We start from the raw sequence: 16,154 nt of genomic DNA, 5'->3' as shown, positions 1-16,154 counted from the left end.
ACAAAGAATAGGAGAGAGAAATTGTAAGAAGGAACCTTGACTAGAGGCTTATATGGATGTCTTTATATAGAGAATACACATAAAGTACATATTCAAAGCACTTCTTAAGCAGATATTTATATAGATCAGTTTACTATACATATAAACCCCCTTTACTATATTCATTTAGAACATATAACCTTACTATGTATAACCAGTCGCGTAAGCTATAAATAAGCAGCATACTCCATAGCCTAACACTTCTTCTATTTGGAGACTATTCCAGTCAATCTAGAATTTCATTCTCAAACGACTCTTATCCCGATCAATATCATCATTGCACTAGACCAATTAAAGCTTTGCACAATTTCATTTTTTCCAACATCAACACATTTTTTTCAACATGTCTGCTGAGTTTTTTGCACCCTCTATCTTCTCCAAACACATGTCACCTTCTTCCACTAACTTACGAGTGAAATGATATCATATTCTAATGTGTTTTGTCTTTGAATGATAGACCGAGGTTTTTACCAATTGTATAGCACTCTGACTATCTAGATAAATAATCTTCTTGTATGCTTTTTGTCTAACTATTTTAGACAGTCTTTCATCCATATCATCTCCTTTCCAACTTCAGCTCTTGCCACGTATGCAACCTCAGTAGATGAAGCAACAACACAGTTTTAAAGCTTGGACATCCAACTCTGTTTTTCTATCTATAGTGTGGATGTATTTAGATGTGCTCTTGCTAGAGTATATATCTCCACTAAGATCATCATCCACAAAATCTTGTAGAACTACTTTGTCATTGTCATAACAAAGTGAAGTACTAGATGTACCTCTTAGATATCTCTAAAGTCACGTCACAACTTCTCAATGTTATTTCTCTCGGTGTACCATGTACTTGCGATCAACTCCTATAACATGTGTTATATCAATTCTAGTGCAAACCATGACATACATCAAACTCCTAACTGCAAAGCGTATGGAGCTTATGCCATGTACTCATGTTCTTCAACTTTCTTGGTCGAACATAATTTTTCAAAAGGGGTAGTCCTAAGTTTAAAATCATTAGTCTTGAATTTGTACAACATCTTCTCAATGTACTGCTCCTAGGATTGATTTAATGTGCCAGCAGATCTATCTTGAGAAATCCTATCTTGTGAATCTACTTCGTTGCACTTAAATCATTCATTTCAAATATTAAAGTCATACTTGCCTTTAGATTGTTTATCTCCATCATACTAGATCCTGCAAGTAGTATATCATCTATATACAGAAGTAGAAACACCTAAGAATTAGTGTATTTCTTGAAGTAACAACAATCATCATTTTCACTCAGGTGGAAACCACTCTTGCACATTGAGTCGAACTTTTTATACCATTGTCTAAGTGCTTGTTTCAATTCGTACAAGCTCCTATTGAGCTACACCATGTGTTCTTTGCCTGGAGATGCAAATCTTTTTGTTGTTGCATACAGATCTTCTCATCTAGAACTCCATGTAAAAATGTTGTTTTTACATCCATTTGCCCAAGGTACCAATTCTTTGAAGCAACAATACTCAGCAAAATTTGGATAGTAGTTAATTTCACAACCAGAGAAAAGAGTTCAGCATAATCAATATCTTTCCTGTGTCAATATCCTTTAATTACTAACCAAGCCTTTAACATCACTTTGTCATTTGGTTTAGCCTTGATTCTAAACACCCATTTGTTTAACAGAGCTCTCTTTTCGGTAGGTATCTCAATCAACACCCACGTATTATTCTTTGCAAGTGAGTTCATCTCATCATCTATGACTTTCTCCCACTTGGCTGAATCTTCTATCTATAGAGTCTCATCAAAGGACTTTGGTTCTCCTTTTTCAGTTAGCAATAGATACTGTGATAAGGAATCAAATAAAGAGAAAACTCTCCTACCAAATAATAAGGAATCAATCTCAGGAAAAGCTCGGATACGAAATGGTAAGAAATCAACCCAAAGGAAAGCTATGATACCAAAAGATATCAAAATCACTACCAGAGAAGTAAGATTTGGATTACCTTGTAGGTCGAATATCTCAAGGCAAGAAGATTTGTTTGAGATTCGAATCACTACATAAGCAAGATCGATTACGTCTAGCTTGAATGATTCTAAACATTCAATCTAAACTTAGCCCTAATGATAAGAATCACTCCAAGGGGAAGTAAAATTTAGATTACCTTGTTGATCAAATATTTAAAGGTAAGAACACTTGTTTGAGATCCGAATCACTTCACAAGCAAGATTGATCATGTCGAGCTTGAATGATTCTACATAAAACCTAAACTACATACCATTGTAAAGAAACTTAATTATTGGCTAAACGAAAGCACAAATGCCTCTTTTAGTACATTTTTCAAGTCTCTTTCACAATTATTACATATAGACTTTATATAGCGTCAGAATAAAACCCTTGATCTTATGTGAGGCATCTCAAGAGCTTGTAATATTCATACTTTATGGTGTAATTAGTCATTATGTATATTTTATGGCCATAATTAGGGACCGTATAAATAAGCCTTAAAATACATTAAAGAAACACCATAACTCTAAATTACTCTCTATTATGATTCACCCAAAATATATAACAATGAAGCTTCATTCTTCTTCACTGAGTCAAAATTGAAATATCTTTTGATAATTTCAACAACATTTTTTTCGCAAGTATATTGTATGATTGATGTCTCTTGGTTTATATCATAGTGTAATGAAGGTAAATATCTATCAGATTTTCTAATAGTTATAGATGATCTTCTCAACAGTTGCTCAAGTTTCACTTGCTCCACGTCTAGTTCTTCAGCAATAGTTTTAGGACTTTCATCATTAACATCTGAAACGACCCTAAATTTCTACTTACTCAGAGTCGTTACTAACGTCTCATGCTCTGCTAAAATGCGGAATATAACTCTTAAAAGTAAACCTCATCTCTAGTATAAATGTCGAAAACATTTAAAACATCTTATATCTCTTGAAAACACATCCATGGTCTTACGTGTTTAATACGAAATACTAAAAAATTTAAAGAAAATAAAAACAATACAAAATAATATAAAACAATGAATGCAAAACAACCTATCCTAACCTAAAACTAGGAATTTAAATCTAAGTGTACCCTATGCACATGCTAGTCTCTACTCGTGATGCTGTTGTCATGTGTATATGGGCGTCTTGTCTTTACCTGAAAAATGATATGACAAACCGCTAGAGTATTTCAAAGAATATTCAGTAAGTGACCCCACTATAGGGGTCATGCTAATGCAAAGACATGCAATCATGCTCTTGGGACTTTTTCTATTCTCTAGGGATGACCTCCAGTCTCGGAATATTTTGGATGTGTAGTACTTGCCTGCACACGACCCACACGTGCGAGTGTAAATCTCTAGGGGCTCGCACACCCCCTGGATCCTCTCTAGTCAAGCTAATATGTATCGACGTCCGGAGGTCAGCAGAACCCCTTGGTGTCATGCTTCCCATGAACACCCTCATCAACATACTATACGCGTCTGGACTCATTGTTTTTAGGGAAGTATCCCTATGCTTATGAACATACAACATGCACGAGATCCCCTCTAATTTTCATATCATCTCTTCTGACACAACCATATAGTCTCATCTCTTTGTTACATTAAGTAACACATGCTCGTTAGATATTTATATCAATATCATTTTCATGCTCTTAAGGTTGTGTTCTATGTCGGTCTATCAACATGATGCAATATGACACTCATCATCATATCGCATGCTTAATATGGAAAACATCAACATATTAAGACAAACGTCATGCAATCATCATACTCATCATATCGCCATAAAGTGCATCAAGCATATCAAGTACGTCATACATCGAACTATATATATTACGCACATATCATAAATTGTAACTCATACAATTTTTAGCCTATCCTATAGCAATGTCAATTACCTAATTAGCTTAAACTGTTGTCACTAATTTAAATTCCGATTTTGTCCTCTGAAATCTAAGTCAACCTATGTGAGTCCATGACATCAGTTTCAAATTCGAACTTTTACAAAATTATTTCTCTCATTTACAATGGTTTATGTGTTAGATTTTAGGCAAATATTAGAGTTTTTGCTAAGTCTTGGAATATTTTATATATTATTAAATATTTCATATTCTATTGTTACTGATTTATGAAAGTTATTGTTAAAAAAATTGATAGCGTTATTTTATGTTACACCTTATACTTTCGTGCTTATGTCATTTCTTTTGTTTTATCATTTAATTTTATTCACTAGTGTGGTGACCTTCTAATTTATTCAATCATTTAATTCTATTCCCCAATCTTCTCGCCCTCCAATATTTTTTTTGTTTTATCATTTAATTCTCCCGAAATCTTTGCCCTCTTATCTATTTTGTTTCGTCATTTAATTCTATTCACTAAATGTTTTTTTTTTGTTTGATCATTTAAGTCTATTTCTAGAATCTTTCTCTTTCCTTCCGTCCCTATTTACTTTTCTATTATTTATTTTTAGTTTTGAATTATTAGCGGAATCTTCATTTTTTTTTCTCTCTTTTGTATTTACTCTTTATTTTGTTCACATGCATTATTGCACAATTTTTAATAGATTTTTACTTTCTAAATCTTACTTTCAAATCCTCCTCTTTCATATCTTTTTCTTATTCAGAGATTTTCTTGGCCTATTTTTTTTTTTTTAATGGATTCTTAGTTCCAAATCTTCCTCTCTCTCATCTCTCTATTTTCTTCTCTTGATTGAGATTTCCAAATCTTCCTCTCTTTTTATCTATATATTTCTTTTTTTTTTCCTCTTTCCATTTAGTAGTATTCTGGTCAATTTTTAATTGATTCTATGGCTTTGATGGAATAATTTCTAACTCCTAATTTATTTTTTGTCTTGGATTTGATAATTTTTATCTCCTATCTAAATAATTACAACAATTAACGAAGATCTAAGCTATAACTTCTGTGATTTCCTATAAACTTCCAAATTTAGTAAGTTATTGCTAGTTTGAATTAGGGAAGATATTCAGATAATATTGGGAGAATATATTAGTTAGGGAATATATCTCATATTAGTAATCTTAAATTTGAATAGTAGTATATTTTATTTTATTCTCATGATTTAGTTAGTTTATATTTTCTTGTTGGTAGGTATTAGTTAATATCTTTGTATCTTATTTAAAAGATTGTGAATATCAATGAAGATTGAACATTCGATCCCAATACTATTTCTTATTCTTAGATCTGTATTCGTTCGCTTAGTAATAATATTGTCAATCTATTCACACTTTTGAGTGGTAGATATTGTGTTAGTTGGTATCAGAGCCAAGTTGGTACGGTTTGATATTATTACTCAACGAAATGAATCGTGGAAGTGCTTCTATGGGTATAGCTATGGAAAAGCTTGTTGGCAATAACTATAGTTATTGGAAGTTATGCATGGAAGCTTATCTACAAGGGCAAGATTTGTGGGACTTAATTGGAGGTGATGATACAGAAATTCCAGCAAATACTCCACAGAATGCAGAATTACACCAACAATGGAAGATCAAATGCAGAAAAGCCTTATTTACCTTGCGAACTTTGATTAGCAAAGAATATATTGATCATGTTCGTGATTTAAAGTCACCAAAGCTAGTATGGGAAACACTTCAAAAGTTGTTCACTAAGAAAAATACCGCTCGATTGCAATTTCTAGAGAATGAACTAGCTATGGTAACTCAAGTAATTTTTCTATTGAAGAATATTTCTTGAAAATGAAAAATCTATGTTCTGAAATTTCCGAATTAGATGCTGAGGAGCCAGTGAGTGATGCTCGATTATGGCGTTATCTTATTCGTCGATTACGAAAATATTTTATGCCCTTTATTTCCTCAATACAAGGGTGGACAAATCTGCCTACGATAATTGAACTGGAGAATCTTCTTTCCAATCAGGATGCCTTGATTAAGCAAATGACTAGCAGCAACGAGTTTTCCCCATAGTTAGAAGGTGTGTTGTATGTCAAAGATCAAAGGAGATAGAATCACTCAAAGCCTTCATCAAGCAATGAGAATCCATTCAGAAGTGAGTAATCGTCAAAGAGCCCATTTAAAGCTTGTTACAGGTGTGGAAAACCAGGCCATTTTAAACGAGATTGTCAGGTGAAAGTGGTGTGTCATTGTTGCGGACAGTCATGCCATATTAAGTCAAATTGCCGAGTCAAAATGCAGGAAGCAGAAGCAAATGTTGTACATGAAAGTAAAAATTCTTCAGATCTAATTTGGGAATATTGCTTAACCACCGAGGTTTTTGACCAGCCAACAAACGTGACTTCAGCTGTACAACAAGATGATGTCTCTACAGATGCTCATGCCTTTATAGACTACAATGAAGAATGGATTGTCGATTCTGGTTGTTCTCATCATGCAACCTGAAACAAAACTCTTCTATCAGATGTTTGTCCACATTGTCAAAAGAAAAGTAAAGGGCCCAACAAAGTGGCTGAATTGGAATCATGGCTTTCTCAACTCTAGGAGGAACCGAAGAAAACAAGAGATCAACTAAGTGCATATGAATCACACAAAAAGCAAGCCCAACAGGAAGCAGAAGAAGCAAAGAAACAACTATCAGATATGTCTGCAAAGCTTGAAGAATGCCAACAGCAGGTGTTTGAGGTCTCAGCTTCTGAGGAAGTTCGTGTTCAAGAACTGCACAAACTTTCTCAAGATCGCGATCGAGCATGGAAGTCCGAACTCGAAGCTGTTCAGAAGTAGCACACAATGGATGGCTGTTGCATTGGCCTCCGCCATGAATGAAGTTCAGAGGCTCAAGGTTCAGCTGAACATAGTGTCTGAATCCGACCAAACCCAAAGTAACCTTGCTGTGTCTATGGAAAAGCTTCAATCAAATGGAATCAAAGTTGTTGAAGCGTACAACTCTTTGTCACTAGAATTGGAGCAATCAAAAGATCAGAATTCATGGAGGGATGACTTTGATTTTTATGGAAGGAAGGGAAGATGCCAGAAAGGTTTAAATTCCGGTCGTGTTGGTGGTGGATTTAGGAATTATGGCTCGAATGGTATGTATGAGAGGAGTATCAGGTATTCGAATGGGGATGATTCGTCTAACTCAAAGTGGGGTTCGTCTAGGGTCTTTGATGAAAATAGGAGGAAGAAAGATGAAGGTAATTCTAGCGGCGACGGTGGTGGCAGTCGACCGAAGCTTAATCTGCAGCCACATACACTACCGGTGAATGATGTGAAGTCGTCGGAGATATCAGGGACGACGACGAGGTCCAAGAGTTTGAACCCATTTGGAGAGGTGAGGCCGAGGGAAGAGGTTCTAGCTAAGAAAGGACATGATTGGAAAAAACTTGACGAGGAGTTGGAGTCGAAAATTAAGGAAGTGTGAGGGGAGAAGACTGACAAATCCAACGCCATTGGGAAAAAGAGCTTTGGCAATGGAACTGGTCAGGCTGCTGAGGACAAAACAGAGAGGAGCTGGAGGAAGTCGAGTTTCAATAACTCTGGACCAGTGGGGCGGAGTGCTCAATCTGATAAAAATCCTAGTGGTTTTGTGGATGCTAATTGAGCTGGTGACGTGAACGACAGATGCTCACAAGAGGTTTTTGCTTCACAGCAGGCTTTGCTAGAATTTCATGGTGAAGTAAAAAGCAAAGCACCGTTGCTTTGTCAAGTTGTGAAGCAGAATATGTAGTTGCTACAATGGTTACTCAAGAATTTTTGTGGCTGATCAGGAGGCTTATTCAAGAAATGGTGACTACTCATTATCATTTTGTTCGAGAGAATGTTAATACAAGATGTTGAATTGCAGAAAATACATACTAATGAGCAAGTTACTGACATATTTGTTAAGACACTTGCCAAAGTGAAGTTTGAAGTTTGAAGTTTTTCGTAAAGACTCTCGGAGTTATTGAGAAATAAGCTTGCACTAAGGGAGGTTGTCAAAATTTAGTGTAACTTATTGGTAGTTTGAATTTCAAGATATTCATAATCGGTTAATATTTGGAGAATATATTAGTTATGGAATATATCTTACATATTAGTAATCTTAAATTTGAATAGTACTATATTTTATTTTATTCTCAAGATCCATTCCCCTAATTATCTCTCTTAGATTAGTGGAGAGAAGTCTGAGGAAAGTTTTTTTTGTAATCATTTTTTAAAATTATATTTATTTATTTATTTGGGCTATTAAAACATATGCCTGTAAAAGAAACTTTGGTCCCCAAAAGTGTTTTGATCTTGGAATTACTTGGGTTCTTATTCTAAGAGTTCTTTGTTAAGTCTTGAACTACAACTAAGAAAAAATTCTTAACGAGTACGCCCTCATCTACATGAATCATAAATATTTCTTTGCATGTATAAATCTTTCATAACCATCTTGTCACTTGGTATAAATAAGAACCTTGATTTCTTATAAATGGTTGAGGGGTACTTTTGTACTTGTTCTCTTGGTTCACATTCCAAAGTTGTCCTAATCCCCCTAAAAGCTTGCACACTTACCTTAATATCATAAATGAGTCTCATATAATTTTCTATAGTATTTTGAGTCCCGTAGGATCTTGAAAAACATCTTAGAATTTTCATAAGGATCTTTTGATCATTTACTACCCCAAATCTTGGTTTAATTCTTCAACATATCCCAATAGCATTATAACTTTGTGTAATCCCTTTACACCTTGACACAAGGCTTCTCATCAAATTTTCGGTCATTTAGAGGTCATTTTGGTCATAAGCTAGTGGTACATAATCATAGGGGACATTTTAGTCATTTTACACCTGCACTTAATTTTGCCCGTTATCATAATCTAATGGTCACCAAATTTCAGATATAACATTATCATGTCATACTGAGCCTTCTCCTAAAATTTCATGAGCAACATATTTCAACTTTCTCACTTTCTTCAAGACTTGCTTCCTTTCACCAACTAGATCAATATTTAATCAATTTCTTTCATTTCATTGCGATCTTGGTAATTTTTTTTCCGAATCCTTACATCATATACCCCTAAAATGAACTTTCGTCTTCGAAAAGTGTAAAACTCGTCGCTTAAATTCGGGTAATTTTCTCTTATCTTATCTCCTATTCCAACGTGATCTCTTTCATATACTGGTTTTGTCTCAGTATTTTGACGAAGGCAATCTCTTTCTTGCGAAGGCTTTCAACTCGCGGATTAAGATTTTCCTAGGCTTTCCTTCGTAACTTAAGTTCTTGTTAATTTGACATGGTTCATAGTTCATTTACGTGGATGAGGTATGTCAGGTAGTACTTGTCTATATGCTACCAGACTTTCCATTAATTTGTCTCCAAAATTTAATTTAAGCTAGGGTCCGTATATTTGGTTTATTATGATCGATGTCTAGACGCATCGAGTCATCTTTCTACTTGACCATTAATATTGGAGCAACTCAAGGAGTGACTTAAAAGACGGATAAAGCCCTTATCCAATAAACTTGAGATTACGTCTCAAGTTCCTTTAATCCTATTGATACCATGCTATAAGGGCTTTGGGGACAGGGTATTCTTGGTAGGATTTCCAAAAATACGTTCGGGAACTGATTGACTACTGCTACGTTGTCTAAGGTCTTTCTTTTTTCTCTTACATCTACGACACATGCTAATATAGCCAAACCACTTTATTGGATTAATCTCTTTGCTTTCATCATCGAGACTACATTTGGAGTAGTCTAGGTACTTGTGCCTTTAAATTGGAAGTTAAATCTAGCACGATTTTCAGCTAACCAATCCATGCCTAGTATTACGTTGAAATCGGTCATCTTTACTACTATTAGGTATATGCTTAAAGTTTGGTCGACTCTATTGCTTGACCATTATTTACTTTGTCCTTAGTTACTAGGGTTCTAATTCGAACCCTGTCTCAAATCTTGAGGCGGGCCCTCTTCAGCCTCACTTCGTCCGCTTCCTCTAATAGTGGTAGTCCCTTTCCTCGTCTTACTCTTCTCATGGTCTGGGTGGCATGGTTCTAAAAATTAAGATACAGTTTCTTAAGTCTAAGGCATTTCTCTTTTCTTATCTTATACAAGGCGTACCTGACGGTGACGGGACATCGACGTTGGGACCATGGAACGTGCCAAGCCTACATCATAGGCTAGTCTACAAAATCTACCATAAATTTCTATTTACTTAGAGTCGTTAATAACGTATCATGCTCTACTAAAATGCGAAATACAACTCTCAAAAGAAAACCTATCTCTAGTATAAATGTCAAAAACATTTAAAACGTCTTCTATCTCTTAAAATCACAGTGCCAAATATAACTTTCGAAAGAAAACCTATCTCTAGTATAAATGTCGAAAACACCTTTTATCTCTTAAAATCATAGCCATGGTCTTACGTGTTTAATACGAAATGCCTAGAAATTTAAAGAAAACAAAAACAATACAAAATAATTTAAAGCAATGAGATGCAAAAAAAAAAAAAAAAAAAACAATCTATCTAGTATTTCCATGCACACAACCCACACGTGCGAATGTGAATCTCCAAGGGGCTCACACACCCCCTGGACCCTATTTGGTCAAGTTAATCTGTAGTGTGGTTCGGAGGCCAGTGGAACCCATGGTGTCATACTCCCCATGAACACCTTCATCATCATCATACTGTGCGTCTCTGCACTCACCATCTCAGGATATTTACATGCACACGACCCACACGTGCGAATATGCATGATGTTCTGATACAACCCTCTAGTCTCATCTCTTTGTTACATTAAGTCACACATTCTCGTTGGATATTTATATCAATACCATTATCATGCTCTTAGGCTTGCGCCCTATGTCGGTCTATCAACTTGATTGAACCTATGTTATCCAACAGACCAATTGAGATCAAGTTCTTGAGGCTATGAATATATCTGGAAACTTTCAACCCATGCCCCCATTGAACCCACGCCCCTATTACGAGGAGCAGAACTTGAGTCTGGCGCCTTAGACCACTCAGCCATCCTAACTGCTTATTGTGAGATCCCGAAATTGTTTGAGAGGGGAATGAAGCATTCCTTATAAGGATGTGTAAATGTTAACTTGGTAGACGCGTTTTAAAATTGTGAGGTTGACGACAATACCTAATGGACTAAAACAGACAATATCTGCTAGCGGTTGGAGAGAGGAACGAAGCAAACCTTATAAGGGTGTGGAAATCTCTCCCTAATAGGCGCGTATTAAATCTTTGAGGCTGGTGACAATATGTAAGGTGCCAAAATAGACAATCTCTGCTAGCAGTGGGCTTGGACTTTTAAAAATGATATCAAAGCTAGTCCCCAAGAGATGTGCCAGTGAGGATGTTGTGCTCACAAAAAGCGTGGATTATGAGATCCCACAACGATTGGAGGGGGGGGGGGGGGGGGGGGGGGGAGGGGGAAGAAACATTTCTTACAAGGGTCTGAAAACCTCTTCCTACTAGATGGGGTTTAAAAGCTTGAGGCTAATGGCGATACGTAACGAATGAAAGCCGACAATATCTACTAGTGGTGGGCTTAGATTATAACAAATGATTGACTGCAATAGCTCAGTTGGTTAGTGCTTATGGCTCTTAACCATAAGGTTGGAGGTTTAAGCCATCCTTCTAGCGATGCGAGTGAAGCAATCCTTTAATGGTGTTTTGGTGTTGTTGCTTCTTCGAGAAATTATCAAAATTCGAAGTTTCAAAAATCATGTCTTAGGCAATTTCTAAATCCCTAACGAGTTCAATTGATATCTATATGACTTAACTTTTAAAAGTTAAACAAAGCCAAGCCCCCACGCTAGTATATATTAATACTTTGGCTCAACATCTACCCACAAAAATCTGATTTGAACCCACACCCTCTTACGAGGACCAAAACTTGAGTTTGGCAACTTAAACCACTAGACCATTCTGACTACTTATTGTAAAATCCAGCAATATTTTGAAAGAGGAATAAAGCATTTCTTATAAGGGTGTGTAAATGTCAACCTAGTAGACGCTTTTTAAAACTATGAGGCTGAGGACGATACCTAACGTACTAAAACAAATAGTATCTGCTAGCAATTGGAGAGAGTATAATGCCCCTAATTTTCTAGACCTAATTAGTGACGTCACTCATGCATACACAACTCATTAAGCGGAAGCTCATCATAACTAACCTTGGAAACCCAACAAAGTCTTTCATAATTGTCCAAAAATCCAAGACAAACCTCTCTCTCCAAAAATCCAAGACAAACCTATCTCTAACAATAAAACCTTTAGTAACTTAATTCAAAACAAATCTAAATGAAACAATCTTCAATGTTTTAACTTAAATCAGTCAAATAAACATAAACTACTAAAATGCCCCTCGTCCACTTACATGGTGTCCTTAGCTCCACCGTCAACCATACATTGGCGTCATGCCTTTACCTAAAAAAATGTAGGTAGCACGTGGCTTGAGTATTTTATGAAATACTCAGTAAGTCACCCCATTGTTGGGGTTAGACATGCAAACACATGCAACATATGAGCGGGACCTAACTTTTAGTAAACTTTACATGGCCTTGGGCACTTTTCTATTCCAGGTAAGGTTGGATGTGTTGTACTCCTTCACACACGGCCCATGTACGTGCACATGCACCCACCAGGTAGGCTCATATACGTACCCCCGAGGTCTGGCTTGGTCGGGCACAACGTATTACACGTCGCCGGACACCACATAACAGAAAATAGCCCGCATGATATCATGGCAAACATAAATATCGTATTTCATTCTTTCGTAACATAAAAGGGAAGTATCCCGATGCAAGTGATATACATATATGCATGAGGTCCCTTAACATACCTAACATGGCATTACATAAGCACTGCTAACATCACATATACGTTTCTTACATTACATGACATATCACATAACTTACATTACGTGGCATATTTAACATGAAAATACATTCCAGTCCCATAACCATTTCATGACATGACTCGATAATACTACGCGTATCCGTGGCATCGATCAACATTTTCATGGCATATAATACTAGCAGATCAACTATCTTTTCATAGTGATAACTCTCTAAATGTAGAGTCATATAGTGTCTTTTTGTAGTTAATATTGCACTCGTATTCACCGTTTTCTCATTTATTCCTCATTTATTCTACTTAGTGAACATGAAATCGTTTATTGCGGCTGAACATGAAAAAAATATGATTTGGCATAAATCGATCTTAATTGTATATTTAATTGAATTATGTGGTAAAATTTCAGACATTTATACTAAACCATGTGGGAGTAGCAAATTTGGAAACAAATGGGGGATGACATGGAAATTTTAAATCCACGTCAGCAGTCCAAGTGGGACATTGACTACCCAATGAGGAACATCCTATGTGGACAACTTATTCCTTTTCAGCCCTAAAGCCCAATGAGGAAATGGACAACTAATTCCTTTTCAGCCCTAAAGGTGAACTCATGCTCAATATAAAAGGAAAAGGAAGACCAAGAGGAAGGAGAGCCACATTTTGGGGAGAAAATCGAATTACACAGCAGCAGCCTCTACTGCAGTGAACTGCTGTGAAACCAGAGAAGAAGAAGAAAACCCTAATCCAGTAGCTGTTGACAGCAGAAGGAAAAGGAGACCAACAAGGATTGATTAGGGCAAAGAGGTGGACGTGAGAGCTCAAGAGAAGGGAACTTCCATTGACGAATGGCAACAAACCGGGATAACTCTCTATTTCCTTATTCTCTTTCCTTATTCCATCAATTTTACATGATGAAGATGCGGATTCCTCTGTTGAATTCAGTTTGTATGGAGAGCTAAACTTAATAGGGGAGGCGAGAGAGTTTTATATAGTTTAAGTATGTTGACGGTATGATTTTAGTTTATTAAAGAGTTGTTGTTAATGATTTACATGTATGTTTAATTAGCTATTTTACATACATAGTTGTTCTCTTATTCGGGAGAAGAGAGGGAGCAATGAAATCCTCTTTAATACTCTAGTTCCATAGCAAGGAGACTTGAAGGGTAATAGAAGGGTTAGGAATAATTCTTCTCCTAGAGCCTTGTTAATAGAAATTACAACGATTATGGAAATAATCACCATTTATGACCCTCGGAAGTGGGCTTGAGAATCTATTAAAATGAACTAAAATCTACCACCAAACTCAACAACTTATCTATTTAATCTCTCTTTGCCGAACCTTCCTCATTATAGTTGATTTTCTCATCATTTTCTGTTTTTCGACAGCAGTGGCACTCTGTTTTAGTTTTGTTTAAATAGTTAAAATCTCCAACACTCATTTCAATGGTACCCAAAAACTCACTTAAATTTCCAGCAATAAAATTAACCAAAAAGATAGGTTCTATGTGGAATCGATAATTTACTTATTACTTGCTACTTGTGATAGTGTATACTTGCACTTATTCTTGTGAATTTTACATCATTTTATTATATATATCCACAAGCGATCACATAGCATAAACAGTCAACAGTCAACATCATCCATAACTTTTCATAGTGTAAACAGTCAATAGTCAACAGACAATATAATCCATAACTTTTCATAGCGTAAACAATCACATAATCCATACATCATATAGTCATATCACATAAAATATGGTGCATGCAGGGGCCACAGGGCACGTATCATCATACAACACATAGTAAGTTAACTCCAACAGTAAGGTCACTTACCTCGATGGCCTTGGCCGAAGTCACTCACAATAAGTTAATTTCACGGTTAATTACGTCCTATAATAACCACATAAAAATACCCTAGCTAAATCTCATGCTACTTATCAAAATAAACTCCCAACATAATTTGTCCTTGACGGTTAGGAACCATACTGACTTTAGATGGTAAAAATAAGGGCAGACACGACTTTGGAAGAGCCGAAAACCTTAGAATCGATATATATATAGTGATACTGAGCCGATAAGCCGAGCTGCCGAGCCAACCAACTAAGCCACCAAGCTAAGCCGTTATACATGTTGCGAAGCCGAGAGCGGAGCTGCAGGCGCACGTCTGTGTTGGGCTGAAACGCACGCAGCCCACGTCGTCCGTGGGCTGGTTTAGAGGCACCCGACCCGATTCTAACCTAACCCGTGTCTTCCTTACCCGCCAGAACGCGAAACCCTAATTTTTGCCTCCCGATTTTGATGACGCGCCGACGATGACGACACAGCCTTCTCCATTTCTCTCGCAATCCTAATTCTGACGACGCGCGACACCTTCACCTATTTCAACGCCTTTTCGTCACTGACAACCCCCAGTTTTCGCCGGTCACGCAACGTCTTCGAAACCTTTCTCCAAAATAGCAACCCTAATGTTCCGAGTGAAAGGTTTGGAGAGAAATCTTTTTTAAGGAAAGAGAAGAGTTGAACATATGAATATAAAGGGCCGTTTCCATTAAGGTAATAACTTTCTTGTCAAAAATTGCGTACCTTTTCCGGCAAGAATAAATGCAAAGCATAATATCTTTGTATTTTTGGCAGTAAAAATAAAATCTCAAACATAAAATCTAAAAATAAAATAAAATCTGAATCATTACAGAAAGGAACGAAGCAATTCTTATAAGGGTGTGGAAACCTCTCCTTAATAGGCGCGTTTTAAAACTGTGAGGCTAATGGCAATACGTAATGTGCCAAAATGGACAATCACTGCTAGTTGTGTGCTTGGAATTTTATAAATCATATCAGAGCCTTGAAATTTTACAAATGAAATATGATCTAGTCACTAGAAGATGTGTGAATGTTGATGCTGGTCCTGGGTGGATTATGAGATCCTACATCGATTGGAGAAGGGAAGAAACATTTCTTACAAGGGTCTGAAAACATTTCTTACATGGGTTTGAAAACCTCTCCCTAGTAGATGCGGTATGCTGGTCCCCGGTTGATTATGAGATCCTACATCGATTGGAGAGGGGAAGAAACATTTCTTACAAGGGTCTGAAAACATTTCTAACATGGGTCTGAAAACCTCTCCCTAGTAGATGCGGTTTAAAAGCATGAGACTGATGGTGATAAACGAAAGCCGACAATATCTACTAGCGATTGGAGAGAGGAACAAAGCAATCCTTAGAAGGGTGCGGAAACCTCTCCCTAGTAGGCGCATTTTAATACTGTGAGGCTGATGGTAATACGTAATGTGCCAAAATTGACAATCTCTGCTAGCAGTGGGCTTGGACGTTTACAAATGATATCAAAACTAATCACCAGAAGATGTGC

This window comes from Cucurbita pepo, chromosome 16 (assembly GCF_057944985.1).
Source record: "Cucurbita pepo subsp. pepo isolate OVF chromosome 16, ASM5794498v1, whole genome shotgun sequence".
Lineage (NCBI taxonomy): Eukaryota > Viridiplantae > Streptophyta > Magnoliopsida > Cucurbitales > Cucurbitaceae > Cucurbita > Cucurbita pepo.
Note: the sequence above shows the minus strand (reverse complement) of the source record.